Source organism: Pelecanus crispus, chromosome 3 (genome assembly GCF_030463565.1).
Source record: "Pelecanus crispus isolate bPelCri1 chromosome 3, bPelCri1.pri, whole genome shotgun sequence".
NCBI classification, from domain to species: Eukaryota; Metazoa; Chordata; class Aves; order Pelecaniformes; family Pelecanidae; genus Pelecanus; species Pelecanus crispus.
The window spans coordinates 37,497,056-37,512,269 of record NC_134645.1 but is presented as its reverse complement, the minus strand read 5'-3'; the positions used below and the strand labels follow the sequence as shown (position 1 = coordinate 37,512,269).

General features: G+C 41.8%; 1 protein-coding gene across 1 annotated transcript in view; it reads right to left on the bottom strand.

Moving 5' to 3' along the window:
• The window catches only part of KCNH1 (potassium voltage-gated channel subfamily H member 1), a 185,411-nt gene that overhangs the window by 72,717 nt on the left and 97,480 nt on the right, over positions 1 to 15,214 (bottom strand). The gene's annotated exons all lie outside the window — the stretch shown is intronic.

Sequence of the window (15,214 nt, the reverse complement as noted above, 5' to 3'; positions counted from 1 at the left end):
GTCCGAGCATAAGGGAGAGGAATTCTAGCTCATTTCTAAGCATATTTCTTAACATCTCCAGACAAGTTTCCCTACCTTAAAATGACAATAATTATTTTACTGCCCCACAGTAATGTAAAGAATAATTAATACAATGCAAGTACAAACAGCATGGTGCTGCTTTGCCTACATATGAAATGACATACAGCAGAAGTTAGTTACGTCTTACTCTTTTTAAAATTTAATTCTGCTTTTCACATAACACAGAAAGACACAACTGTGTCCTTCACTTGTGGCAGCAACCCCAGTTTCCCCTTGCTATTTGTAACTCCTGAAAAACTCCCCCTTCTTGCAGTTCCCTGCCACCCCAGGGAGCAGCTTCCCATTGGTGGCAAGAGCAGCACACGAAGGGGCTACGTCTGCTGGGTGCCCTCTGAGCCAAACCAAACAGAGAAAAGCAACATATGAACCACAAACTGAGTCAGATCACAGAAGCCTCAGTTTTTAAGAAACAAACCAGGCTAAAAGAAGAAGTTGTACTGTTTTCTATCATTAACAATTTCCTTGAAGTTAATCGAGTTAACAGCCAGCGATCTAGTTGAAAATCAATCCTACATTACAGTTCAATTTCCAAAGCAAGGCACACGTGCAAGCACCACACTGCTTTGCTTCTGTCAAGTGCATTTTCTAAATGATGCATACCAAAAGTATCAACCTAGATTGCCAGATTCTAAAAAAACTTGTGTTTGACATTCACAGAAAAATGGGGGAAAAAAAGCAGCAGTAGGAAGTCTTTATAGCAAGCAGGAATTAAAATTCCACCCAGGAGTATCTGCACTGGATTAGAACAATTGTCCTCTTATACATGATAAGGAACTGCATACCATCTCCCTTTATTTATATGTTCTCCAGTTCTCCATAAAGTAAGATCATTTATTCAGGAAAAGGGCGGGGGGGGGGGGGGGGGGGAAGAGGGCAGATTAAGTGGGTCTTTTAGCAAAAACGTCTGTAACTGGAAAGCAAGAAGAGTAAGGTGAGACTTCTAAGTGTGTCAGAAGGTGGTCAGCAAAGTCTAATGACTGCTGCATTAGAGAACCTGAATCAAAAGCCTCTTTTTACATATAACTCCAGGCTTTATATATTTCACCTTACCTCTGAAGAAAGATTAGAAAGCTTGGGAAATGCAGATGGCCGTTTGTTTGTCAGTACTTTGCATTTCTCCATCCCAGCTTGCTGAATTCCAGACATTTGCCAGGAACACTATCTGTCAATCACACTTAAAGTGGATGATCTAAGCTTTTACCATCAATCATTTATATTCCCTGCTGGATTTGTGGGCTGAGGACCTTTCCACTGTCAGCTCAGTATGCTGGAAAGCCAAATAGTTTTCTGTCTTTATGTTTGTTGGTTTGTTTTAATTATAACAACAAGTCCCCAAACCCTGACATTTAAACACTGAAGAATTATTTCATAAAACCAACACCTTCTGTTTCCGTGTTTATTCTTTTCCAATCTTTTCTCCATATCAAATTTGCTATTCATCTTACAAGTGAAAAGAGGATTTCTCTGTTATCACTGCAAATTCAGCCTGAGTCAAGCAAAAGGTCAAGCCACATCCACTCTGTCTCCTGAAAGCAGCACCAGTAATGAAGATCTGATTATTGCAACTCAGCCAAGTGTTTTGCTGATTCTGTTCAAGAAAAGAACCATGCTTGCACATTACAGCCATATTGCCTTGATGTGCCTACCAGAACAGCCCTTGGTTTTTTCACTCCTACAAACAGGAAGTATTGAAGAGCTCTCAGACAGAAGATATTCCACCCTACTCTGAAAAAATACAACTCTATGTGGAATATTTTGACTGATAACCTACAGTTAACTTCGGGGTTCTGGGTGTCTAGGAGTCATGGTGCAGTGTGATAGCAGCTGGGTGAGAAGATGAGGCCATGGATTCACGTGCTGAAGGTCTTCCAAGTCAGCATGGACTTTGATGGGATTCACATGAATCCATAGATTTTCAGTACATCAGACAAAATATACACGTTAGAATCATTCTCAAATCAATTGTAATAGCTGTTACAGCAGCCAACACCAGAATCTAGCTCAGGTCCCTTCCAGATCTGCCTTCATCTGCATGTTTGAACTATAGAAGAATTGCGATCTGACATAGTCTCAGCAGACCCAAAGATAAGCTAGAATGACCACACACTGCTTGATGGTACCTCAGCAGCAATGCAGCACTAAGCCTATCTTGGAAATCAGGTGTTAGCAAATCCTGTTATTTGTAATGCTGATCCACAGCAGCTGCCACACCTGCGCACAGCTCCCCAAAGCACCCACGCTAGCCTGTGCCTCCAGGATTTGTTCTCCACCTCCAAGCAGTGGGACACACCAACTGCTGTAAAGGCAAACACAAATTCTCTGTGTGTCAGTCTCTATTCTAGTGACTGGTGAATTAAAAAGCTGCTGAAATTTAAAACCAAACAAAAACCGTTGCCTGATTCCCCCCCTTCCCTGCCCCCCCGAACAGATTTGATCAGAACCAGAGGATCTGAAGTTAGTTCATGTCACAGGGTCCTCCCACCAATTGTATTCAAGCATAATTCCACTAAGGACAGAGCATTTACCCCTAGTGTTGAAAGCCAGTGATGTGAGACTCGGGTCAAATCCCCTCTGTGATCACCACATGTCTATTTGGCTTCAAATGAAAATCTTTCCCTTTTCTCTCTTCCCTCATCTCCTCCTTATCCGAGTAAAGCATGCAATTTAAATTTTCCCATTTTACAGAGAGAAGAAAGATTCGAGGAAAGTAGAGGCACCAGAGCAAAAATACTTTTTCCTCTCAGTGCATTGTTTTAAGGCAACAAATATCTGCCAGCCAGAAAAAACTGAGCTACCATTTGGCATCAAGGTAGAGCATTCAGTATCCATCCCACAGACAAATTGCACAACTTGACAGGCACTGAATAGCCATAGTTTGGTCACCAACACAGTACAGCTGGCAGGAGATGATGCATGGAAGTGGATTTGCTGCTTTGGATTTTCTTAAGATTTCTCCAGTGCAAACTGAGATATATAATGAGAAGGGAGTGACCAACTGCACCGCAGAGAATATACTATTTCATTAACTGGAGGTTTTAATCACTCTTTTCCTCTAATAAGACCTTAAGGAAAAAAAAGCCACAGAAACCAAAAGAAGTGTTACTGTGATAATAAACTGAAGTTGCACTTTCAGTGATTTGCCTGGTGCACAAATAGAAACACAGTGTATCTGTTCCTGTTTTAAAACACAGCTTGGCAACATTTTGCAGACAGTTTACTATACAACTGCATCAATTTTCTCTCTTGAAGCACATTACTGTACAGACAAAATAAAAACATTTATTTTAGAGCATGGGATGAGTAGGAACAACATGAATTAGTTACAGCTAAGAGTGCCATTATTATTATAATTAATGTGTTTACTTGTCTCTCTGAATAGAGCGTGGATTATATTTCACTGCTTGACTTACTGTGATCAGAAGACGACACTTAAAATGTCAACTGGGCCCTACCAGGCTTGTTCACAAAAAGCCAGGAGGCTTCACCGGAATCTGAATCATTTATCCTTATTTGCTTTTTAATGGTTCCTGTAAAAAATGTTATAAATATGTGGCCAGTTTGTATAAACTCAGAAGACCTGGAAGTTACCAGCTCAAATACCTGGAGTCACAAACATATTTGAATTTATTTGCATTGGTTAAGTAATAGGAAAAAACACAGCTCAATCTGTGTTGTCATTGCAAGGACAGTGCTAGTTCTCTGATCAAAAACCTATATGAGAGGCTCAAATTGCAATATCCTCAGAGTTATTCCTCAATGACTTCAAAACTGGCTTTATGTTATAGCTACTGCTTGAAGCTTACATTGAAGCCCAAAAAAATTATTTTTATTTCAGACAAAAGCATTCAAATAGTTTAAAATAGTATATTTTGCCTTCTGAAATATATAAAGCAAGTATTTTGAAAACCTCACAAAGTTCATAGCTATAGCATACTTCATTTTATTTAGTATTTCTAGCAACTCCTTGAGGATAAATTTAACAATGTTTCAGAAACATACCTCTGAAAAAAGTTTTAATTTGAAGCTTGGAGAAAACCAAGAAAAATAAGTGTTCCATGAAGATTTATTTTTTGGATTTTTTTTTTAACCTGGCTTTTCATTGAAAAAAATTATTATTCTTCCTCCAAAATTCTGAGACAGACACAAAACCCTACCCAAAATAAAAATGAAAATTAATTCAGTACTTCACCTGCCAGAAATCAGGGCCTTTATAGAAACCCAGTTTCATATTTCTTTGTTAAATTACAATTTCTACCTTTTCACATCTCTGTTTGGAGTACGCAGACAAATGCGATGGGCAAGTCTTCCTAACACAGCCTGAGATACCAAGGAACATGCTGGAACAGAGAGACTCATCTCTACCACATCTGTTTCAGCTGCCAGTGCATCACGGATCACTGTTGCCAGCAGCCTGCCAGACATTATCATCTTCCAAAGGGGACTTCTTCCACACGTGGTGGTGTCAGACTACTTAAGAGCATATTATGCAAAGTTGCATAAATTTGCAACGATAAAACATGAAACCGTAGGGGGAAAAAAAATCAACTAACTTGAAGTGCCAAGAAGTTCATGACTGAGGCCTCTATTCACAGGGAAACCCCCTTTTCCCCAGTTATTCCAGCAAGTCATTCATCAAGTGTTTTAAAAATCTATTTCTCCAGTACCCTGCACAGTCTTAGACCATCTAGATATCAGTAGACAGGGGCTACTTCCTACTTTTAATGCTCTACCAGAAGTTAGACACAGAACAAGTAATGTCTGGTGAAGTCTCAAAATAGGCAACTCCTGATGTCAACTCACACTACATTTTCTAGATATCTGGAGCACAGGAATAAGGAATACTCTCTGTCCAAACACACCATTTGGAATAAACCTATATTTCTCAATAAAATTTTAATGCTGCTCCTACATCCACAGTGAAACTAAATTTTTGTATTAACATAAACTTCTTCATGCCAATGTCCTTTAAAAAGTTTAGCCTGATCTCCACTTCTAATTATTTTGCTAATACTGTGCTTGGACATGCATTGAGGAAACCATACTTTTAAAATCACTCTTTCAGTTGATGTTCACTGAATCACTTCATAGAAACATGCAACTTGTCCAATCTGCCTATATATGTCAACCTGGGGGGCGGGGGAAGCTTTAAACTATAAACAGAAAAAGGACAACAGAACTACTGAATATAAAGTTGGGTTTTAATTTTAGTCATCCCTTTTTCAAAGCACTGCTGGTCACATTACAGTCTTATTCAATAGCACAAACAATACTGTGACATTAGATCATGGAATCATAGAATTCAACCATTAACCTAGCACTGCCAAGCCCACCACTAAACCATGTCCCTAAGTGCCACATCTCATGTCTTTTAAATACCTCCAGGGAGAGGACTCCACCACCTCTCTGGGCAGCCTGTTCCAATGCTTGACTACCCTTTCCATGAAGAAATTTTTCCTAATATCCAATCTAAACCTCCCCTGGCGTGACTTGAGGCCATTTCCTCTTGTCCTATTGCTAACTACTTGGGAGAAGAGTCTGACATCCACCTTGCTAGAACCTCCATTCAGGCAGTTGTAGAGAGCTATAAGGTCTCCCCCTCAGCCTCCTTTTCTCCAGGCTAAACAACCCCAGTTCCCTCAGCTGCCCCTCATAAGACTTGTGTTCTAGATCCTTCACCAGCTTAGCTGCTCTTCTTTGGACACGCTCCAGTACCTCAATGTCTTTCTTGTAGAGAGGGGCCCAAAACTGAACACAGTATTTGAGGTGTGGCCTCACCAGTACTGTGTACATGGAGACAATCACTTCTCTAATTCTGCTGGCCATGCTATTTCTAATACAAGCCAGGATGCTATTGGCCTTCTTGGCCACCTGGGTACACTACTTGCTCATATTTATGTGTCTGATGACCAGCACCCCCAGGTCCTTTTCCGCCAGGCAGCTTTCCAGCTACTCTTCCCCAAGCCTGTAGTGTTGCATGGGGTTGTTGTGACCCAAATGCAGGACGCAGCACTTGGCCTTGTTGGACCTCATACAACTGGCCCCGGCCCATTGATCCAGCCTGTCTAGAACCCTCTGTAAAGCCTTCCTACCCTCAAGAAGATCAATACTCCCACCCAACTCGGTGTCATCTGCAAATTTACTGAGGGTGCACTTGATCCCCTCATCCAGATCATTGATAAAGATATTAAACAGAACTGGCCCCAGTACTGAGCCGTGGGTGTATTGGGTTTACATGGCAAGGGTTCGGTAGTGGGGGGGCTACAGGGGTGGCTTCTGTGAGATGCAGCTAGAAGCTTTCCCCATGTCCGACAGAGCCAGTGCCAGTTGGCTCCAAGATGGACCCAACACTGGCCAAGGCCAAGCCAATCAGCAGTGGTAGTGCCTCTGGGATAACGTATTTAAGAAGGGGAAAAAAAAAACAAAAAACACCGGGACACAAACTGCAGCTGGAGTGAGGAGCGAGAACGTGTGAAAGGAACGACTATGTAGACACCAAGGTCAGTGAAGGAGGGGGAGGAGCTGGCTCCAGGCACCAGAGCAGAAGTTCCCCTGCAGCCCATGGTGAAGACCATGGTGAGGCAGACTGTCCCCCTGCAGCCCATGGAGGCCCACGGTGGAGCAGATATCCACCTGCAGCCTGTGGAGGACCCCACACCGGAGCAGGTGGATATGCCCAAAGGAAGCTGTGACCCCGTGGGAAGCCTGTGCTGGAGCAGGCTCCTGGCAGGACCTGTGGACCCGTGGAGAGAGAGGAGCCCAGGCTGGAGCGGGTTTGCTGGCAGGGCTTGTGACCCCACAGGGGACCCACACTGGAGCAGTCTGCTCCTGAAGGACTGCACCCCGTGGAAGGGACCCATGCTGGAGCAGTTCGTGAAGAACTGCAGCCCGTGGGAAGGACTCACATTGGAGAAGCTCGTGGAGGATTGTCTCCTGTGGGAGGGACCCCATACTGGAGTAGGGGAAGAGTGTGAGGAGTCCTCCCCTTGAAGAGGAAGGATCAGCAGAGACAACATGTGATGAACTGACTGCAAACCCCATTCCCTGTCCCCCTCTGCCACTTGGGGGGAGGAGGTAGAGAAAATCAGGAGTGAAGTTGAGCCCGGGAAGAAGGGAGAGGAGGGGAGAAGGTGATTTTAAGATTTGGTTTATTCCTCATTACCGTACTCCGTTTTCATTGGCAATAAATTAAACTGATTCTCCCCAAGTCGAGTCTGTCTTGCCTGTGATGGTAATTGCTGAGTGATCTCCCTGTCCTTACCTCGACCCACAAGCTTTTTCATTATATTTTCTCTCCCCTGTCCAGTCGAGAAGGGGAGTGATAGAGCGGCTTTGGTGGGCACTTGGCATCCAGCCAGGGTCAACCCACCACACTGGGGAACACCAATTGTGACCAGCCACCAACTGGATTTAACTACTCATGACAGCTCTTTGGGCCCAGCCATCCAGCCAGTTTTTTACCCAGCGAAGAGTACACCCATCCAAGCCATGAGCTGCCAGTTTCTCCAGGAGAATGCTGTGTGAAACTGTGTCAAAGGTTTCACTAAAGTCTAGGTAGACAACATCCACAGCCTTTCCCTTGCCCACTAAGGGGGTCACCTTGTCATAGAAGGAGATCAGGTAGTCAAGCAGGACCAGCCTTTCATAAACCCATGCTGACTGGGCCTGATCACCTGGTTGTCCTGTACATGCTGTGTGATGGCATTCAAGATAATCTGCTCCATAACGTTCCCCTGCACCGAGGTCAGACTGACAAGCCTGTAGTTCTCTGGATCCTCCTTCCGGCCCTTCTTGTAGATGGGCATCACATTTGCTAACCTCCAGTCAACTGGGACCTCCCTGGTTAGCCAGGACTGCTGATAAATGATTGAAAGTGGTTTGGTGAGCACTTCCGCCAGCTCCCTCAGTACCCTTGGGTCAATCCTATCTGGCCCTAGATTTGTGTGTGCCTAAGTGGTATAGCCAGTCTGTAACCATTTCCCCTTGGATTATGGGGGCTTCATTCTGCTCCCCATCCCTGTCTTCCAGCTCAGGGGGCTGGGTACCAGGAGGACAACTGGTCTTACTCTTAAAGACTGAGGCAAAGAAGGCTTTAAGTACCTCAGCCTTTTCCTCATCCTTTGTCACTATGTTTCCCCCCGCATCCAATAAAGGATGGAGATTCTCCTTAGCCCTCCTTTTATTGCTAATGTATTTACAGAATCATTTTTATTGTCTTTTATGGCAGTAGCCAGACCAAGTTCTAGCTGGGCTCTGGCCCTTCTAATTTTCTCCCCGCATAACCTGATGACATCCTTGTAGTCCTCCTGAGTTGCCTGTCCCTTCTTCCAAAGGTCATAAACTCTTTTTTCCCCCCTGAGTTCCAGTCAAAGCTCTCTGTTCAGCCAGGCCAGTCTTCTTCCCTGCCTGCTCATCTTTCAGCACATTGGGATGGCCTGCTCCTTCACCTTTAAGATTTTCTTCTTGAAAAATGTCCAGCTTTCCTGGACTCCTTTGCCCTTCAGGACTGCCTCCCAAGGGACTCTGTCAGCCAGTCTCCTAAACAAGGCAAAGTCTGCCCTCTGGAAGTCCAAGGCAGCAGTTCTGCTGCCCCCCCTCCTTACTTCTCCGAGAATCAAAAACTCTTATCATTTTGTGATCGCTATGCCCAAGACGGCCTCCGACCACCACATCACCCACAAGCCCTTCTCTGTTTGCAAACAACAGGTCCAGAGGGGCACCTTCCCTAGCTGGCTCACTCACCAGCTGTGTCACAAGTCATCTTCCACACACTCCAGGGACGTCCTAGACTGTTTCCTCTCTGCTGTATTGTATTTCCAGCAGATATCTGGTAAGTTGAAGTCCCCAATGAGAACACAGGCTAGCGATTGTGAGACTTCTCCCAGCTGCTTACAGAATATTTCATCTGCCTCTTCATCCTGGTTGGGTGGTCTATAACAGACTCCCACCATGCCTTGTTGGCCTTCCCCCTGATTCTTACCCATAAACACTCAACCCTATTGTCACCATCATTAAGCCCTAGACAATGAAAACACTCCCTAACATACAGGACTACCCCACCACCTCTCCTTCCTTGCCTATCTCTTCTGAAGAGTTTATAGCCATCCATTGCAGTACTCCCGTTGTGTGAGTCATGCCACCATGTTTCCACGATGGCAACTATGCCAGTTTTCCTGTTGTACAATGGTGCATTGGTGTAGATGCACTTTGGTTGGGTTATTGATCCCACCGCCTTCAAAGATACTGTCTTTGAAAATAGTAAGAAAACTCTAATGCCATCCACAATCCTGCAACTACTTCTTAAGCCTCAGAGCACAGCAGCTTGGCATTTTTAACACAGGCAGGTGTACCTAAATTTAAAACTCAGGTGAAAAATGAAGTAGAGAAGTAAGGGACTTTTTCAAAGATTTGGCATTAAATAACAACAGGCCCCCAAACACACAATTACATTCTGAAAATGGAGTTGTACACAAAGCACTTTAGTTTAAGGAAACCTGAGTTAGCTCAGGTACTGGGGACAGCCTAAATATAGCAGCCTGGGCTCATCACAGTTAACTTATCTGACATCTTCAAGCCTGCTGAGAAGTAATCTTCACACGATTGTGTGGAAGATGCAATGCTTTTCCACTGAGAAGTTCTAAGACAGACAGTACTTCTGCACTGCTATTTTCCCTCCTCTAAAACAGACCATCCCTGTGATGCAGTTGCTCTTGCAGTTTGCACTGTCCTATCTGGATGCGAATCTGTCCCACCAAAATCTGAATCAAGCCTCTTGTGTCTATATCTGAATGAAATGCTTATGGCTAAATGAGTAAGCTAAAACAATTGTAAAGAAAACAAACAATTATTCTTATAACGTTCCTTTAAGATTGCAATTAGATCAAATTAAATCAGCAGGAATTTCTCCACACAAAGCAAATGGAGCATTTAATATCCTGCTGAAACAAAACATGGCACACCAAGCTCTCCTACAATATCATGTTAAAACCACAGCCTCTAATCTTGTCAATGTAATACCTTTGTAAATAACAAGAAAAGATCTGTATTTCAGGGACATCCAATTTGCACTTCCTCAACTCACATGTGATCTTAAAAGTAAATCTGTGTGCATCTTTTGGACACTCCCCCCTCAAAAAAAGGTGATATATCCCACTTTCTCCCTGGTGGTGAAGAAGGCAGCCAGGTCTAGACTATAAATTCTCCTTCTTTGACATTCTCCTACTGCATACGTTCATACTTATGTAATATCTACATTCTGTTGTTTCCATTCATCTTTGATAGCAGCAAAAGGAATAGCAACAGCAAACTGTCCTTGTGGAGGGCAATGATTTTCCTTGCTCATAATAAATTACTGCCTTGACTTTCCTTCCTATCTCATTCACTTTACCTGCCCTTTGTGGCATCAGGAGTTGAACTCAATGATTTTCATGGGCCTCTTCCAACTCAGGATATTCTATGATTCTATGACTAATATTCTTTGCTAAACCAAAAATTGATAAGAAGTTTATTCTTTTGAAAGTTTTTACCTCAAATAAGGACAGCAAGAACATAATAAGTGCAAAACAGCTGGGATGCAACACTTGGGAAAAACTGCTTTACTCTTGGGATAAACTGTTTGGGGGGTGGGGTGGAGGTTCTTTTTAACTAAACCTTCTAGTAAATGTTATTTTCCTCATCCCTTGCTCAGCTCTGAAGACCACAGTGGTTTTCAAGGCTTTGTTTTTTAATTGCTAAATAAAGGCTTAAAGGCTCCCAGTCTCTAATCAAATCTGCAAGACTAACCTCCAGTCTTACCATCCACACACACGGGGCCCCCTTGCAGGGATTATCAAGACCACTTCAGCAACTCTGAACAATTCACATAAGTGAAGATCTGCTGCTCAATCAGGCCCTCTGGGAGTCATGGACTGGCAAATTTTGCAGCAGTCTGAAAATTTAAGCACAAGATGCTGCTTTCCCTACTGCTATCTAGAAAAAAAGCCTGTCACCCTAATTTCAAGGGTCTTCTCCTTCCTCTCTCTAGCCTTTTACTGGCATGTTTTCATAAATTTCAAAGATTACCCCAACTGCAAGCAGAAAGGGTTGGAACCAACCTGGGTCCAAGAATCACTTGCTTCCTTCAGATATCCTAGGGAAGAGGGATTTTCTGTTTAATCTTGGAGTACAATTATGTCAGTCATATCTAACTTACAATTTATTATTTTCTAGTAAGATCAAAAATGGATTTCTTGGCCATTCAGATATTTGTACATACACATTAACACAACATAAATCCTTTTCTAACAAGGCCTCCTATCCAGTCCTTCCATGTATTTCGAGAAAATACTTACGAAATGTTAATTTTGGTACTATGCCATTATTTTCCATAATTTTAATTAAATTTTCTATGCACACATGCAATTGGAGACATAACACAAGAACTAGCACTTCTTCTAGCCATGGTGAGGAGAGATTAAGAAGGTCCAGACTAAAGGGCTGGAGGACCAGGGAAGTACGCTGCTAGACCTAGCAATGGCATAGAGTCTGCTCAGCTGGACTTCTAATGTCAGCTTCTTGATTACTGCAGTTATCTACATTCTCTACATGAGAATCTACATTCTCATGCTGCACTAAGGAAATGCGTACCTTCATAGTGTAAAAGAATATAAAAAGTGCACTGAAAGACAGTTTAGGTCTTCAAGCTTCCCTAAATTAAGAAACATCAACTAGCTATGCAGGCTTTTTTCATGCTTCTACTACAATCCCCTTTCCCCTGCATACTTCAAAGAAAGCTGCAGCCAGACCTTATGATCCCTGCCTGGAACACATTTAATTCAGGAGGAATCTTTTAAGAAGATATTCGTTAAATTAAAATGTAGCAAATCTCTCCTGAGCATGAGTAAATTTTAACTTTTCAAAGACCTGTGATAAGGTCTTCAGATGGCCAGTGGCTCAGCCTGAAAGCTGTGCTCCAAAGCAGAGAAACTAGAGCTGCCAAATGGAGTGTACGTAAATGGTTGACTGTTTTTAACAGTGACAAAACAAACCATTTTCTCTAACCACATTTGGATACATGTGTAAGTTTTTAAGCAAGAGTAGTTCAAAAAGATATGTCAGTCTCACATGGATAAAGCAGCATCAGCCCAAATGGGAAGGCTTAGAAAAGTTAAAAGCAAAGCCAAGTTAAAAACAGCCTCTTAATGGAAGTCCTGCATGACCTGTGCTTCGCTCAGTTCTCTTCAGGGCAGGGACTGTGTGATTTGTCTCTATCTTCCACAAAGTGCTGAGTGTACGTCACCGCTTCACCCTACGCAATAACAACAGTGTAAATGGAAGAACAGTGAACTACAGAAAACAGAACTGTATTTCATCTAAGCAGCTTCCCACTAGCTAATATTCACTTTGACATAATCCCACTCATATGCTTACACATTAACACAGAAAACCATAGTAATACAGTGGCTTTTCTTGCTACGTCTTCCTTTTCCAATCCATTCTTATTAGAATGAATCACAAGTGAATAACCTGGCTGAAAGGTAATTTTCTACTTTCTTGGTTTTGTTTCTTTGATACATCAAATCCAAAGATTGTGTTGCATGAACATCAGTAATTTCTTTATTTCAGCAGAAATTTTGGATAGAATTCAAAAATACATCTCTAATCCCAACAAACCAAACTTATCACAGAATCATAGGATCGTTTAGGATGGAAAAGACTTTTAAGATCATCCAGTCCAACCATTAACCTAACATTACAAAGTTCACCACTAAACCAATTAAGGGTAGAGTAGCAATTTCAACTTCATACAGAATGCATCGATTTCTTTAAATTTTTACTGTAAACATTGCAAAGAATTTTTTTTTTAAAATTTACTCATTTTTGTGTTTGTCTCTAAGTCAAATTAATGGGGAAGGCAATCTTAGGGGACACAAAAAAAATGTACATTTTTTCACTGCTGGCCTGTGTGCAATTTCTTCCAACTCAGTACTCGTATTAATCCAAGTCAATCAAAGTCAGTGCTTTGTTATAAAAGAACGTAAGCCTGAACTGAGAATATACCCATCTCTTGGGTATTACACAGAACCGATCTGGTAGGATATTATGCAAGTGTACACAATACACTCCAAATTCCAGGACTACACAATACAGTTTTATATGCTAGTCTGCAAGGCTAAATGATTTCAGAACTTGAAAATGTTTCATATGAATTTGATCCTTCAAGGATTAAGTGTAGTTTGCCTTTGGTTTATGCAATGCTGTACAGCAGTCACATGGACTAATTTAGAGATGCAATTTATTTCTCTATCGTAAGGGAGATACACGCTACATTGCAAATTGCAAAGGCTGCTTTATTAAGTGACAGGTAAAGCTGAGCAAATAATTCACCTTGAATAATTTATGCACTTATTTTTTATTTGTATTTCAAGAATGTCTGAAAGAAGATTATGGTGTCTCTGACATACCTGTTAAATGAAATTACCCTACAGAATTCCTCACATGGTTTGCTGTTACATGTCTGATGGTCATAGCTATGCTTAATTGTGATTGGCAAACAAAACTTATGGCATAGGTTGTTCTGGCTGAATGATCAGCAACAATCACGTTTCTTGTACAATGTAGAAGGTTTGTTTTTTTTTTTTTTTCTCCTTGTAGTGCCTCGTTTTATCTGGTGTACTTTTATCAAGAAAAAAAAAAAACAACCCCACAACATTGCTGTTCTACAGATAAGAAAACTGAGAATACAAAGAAGTTAGGGAGGAAATCCTGACCCATCTCCTGCAGTATCCTTCAGTAATGTGGTGGTTACATTATGCAATGCTGAAGGAGAAGAAAGTCCAACTGATTTAGAATAGTGAAAAACTAGTTATCAGGATAGAGAAACCTTCAACAGAAGGCTTCACAGCCTGGGGGAGGAAGGTACACACATGTGTGGAAGGAAAGGGATTCCTTAGTCCAGAAACTGAAACACAAAAATTGATACACGTTTATCCAAAATGAAATCTCACAGAATCACAGACAGATCCCACTTCATTTTACTTTCCTCTCTGATTACAATATTCACAAAGAAAATGACAGAGCTCATCAACTTTAGTGTGAGCCAGCGAACTGACTCCAAATTCAAAACAAAACAAAACAAAAAAGGTGCAGAGGGAAGAGGATCAATCGTTACTGTCCCAGGAGAACAGCAATAACGAAATATTTCTATTCATTCAGATACCAAGGGATCAGCCTCATTTATCTGTAGCTATCACTCTGCAGCAGCAGAGATTGGGGGTTCAGGTTTCCTTAACGCTGATTTCTCAATGCATCTAGGCCGAGTGTTTTCTGAAGGGAGTTATTACGATAAAACACGGCAGTTACTGGTAAAAATGAGGAGAAAATTTGTATCTTTAAAGGACATTTTTAAAATCCTATTTCAATGCTTTTTACCTATACTGATTAAATAGAGCAGCAAGATGTTTTGAGGTTTTCTTCGTGTGATTGACACATGGGGTAAAAGGTGACACAGACTCAGAGGCTTTAGTTTGTTATATATTTGCCATGTTAATCCATGAGAGTTCAACATCGCAAAATGTAGTAAGTTCTTGATGTGCAACTTAGAAAAACAGAAGTTGCTAGCATCATAGCACTGAACAGCAAAGGTGATTCCAGAACAAAAAAGAATCAGTTATCCCCCTACTTTTCACCTTTTTAGTTTCTTGTGTGGCACAAAATATTATGAACTTGATTCCCCAGGACACTAAATTCACCCTATGCTATATAAGCAATCCTGTTCAGAAGTAGAGAAAAACTGAACTCAGCATATTTATCAGCCCCCTCATTTCCAGCAGACATTCCCCTTAGGAGAGCTGGGTGTATGTGTTCAGAAAGAGTAAGATTACCAAGCTGTTTTCTTCTCTTTTTCCAGGCTGCTATGAGTGACAGGTACTAGATTAAGCTACCGTGAGAATTTACCTTATCACAAAAGGGTCTGACAGAATCAAATGATAAGTATCATCTCCTCAATGCTTCAGCCACCCCATGATTCATCTACATCTATTGGATTATCACACTCTTTTCTCCTAGCTTTGCCTCAGAATGTTGTTCACACCACTATCAGCTTCTTTTTAATGCCTCCAACCTAAAGCTGTCATTCCAAGTTAACAGAAATCGGCTC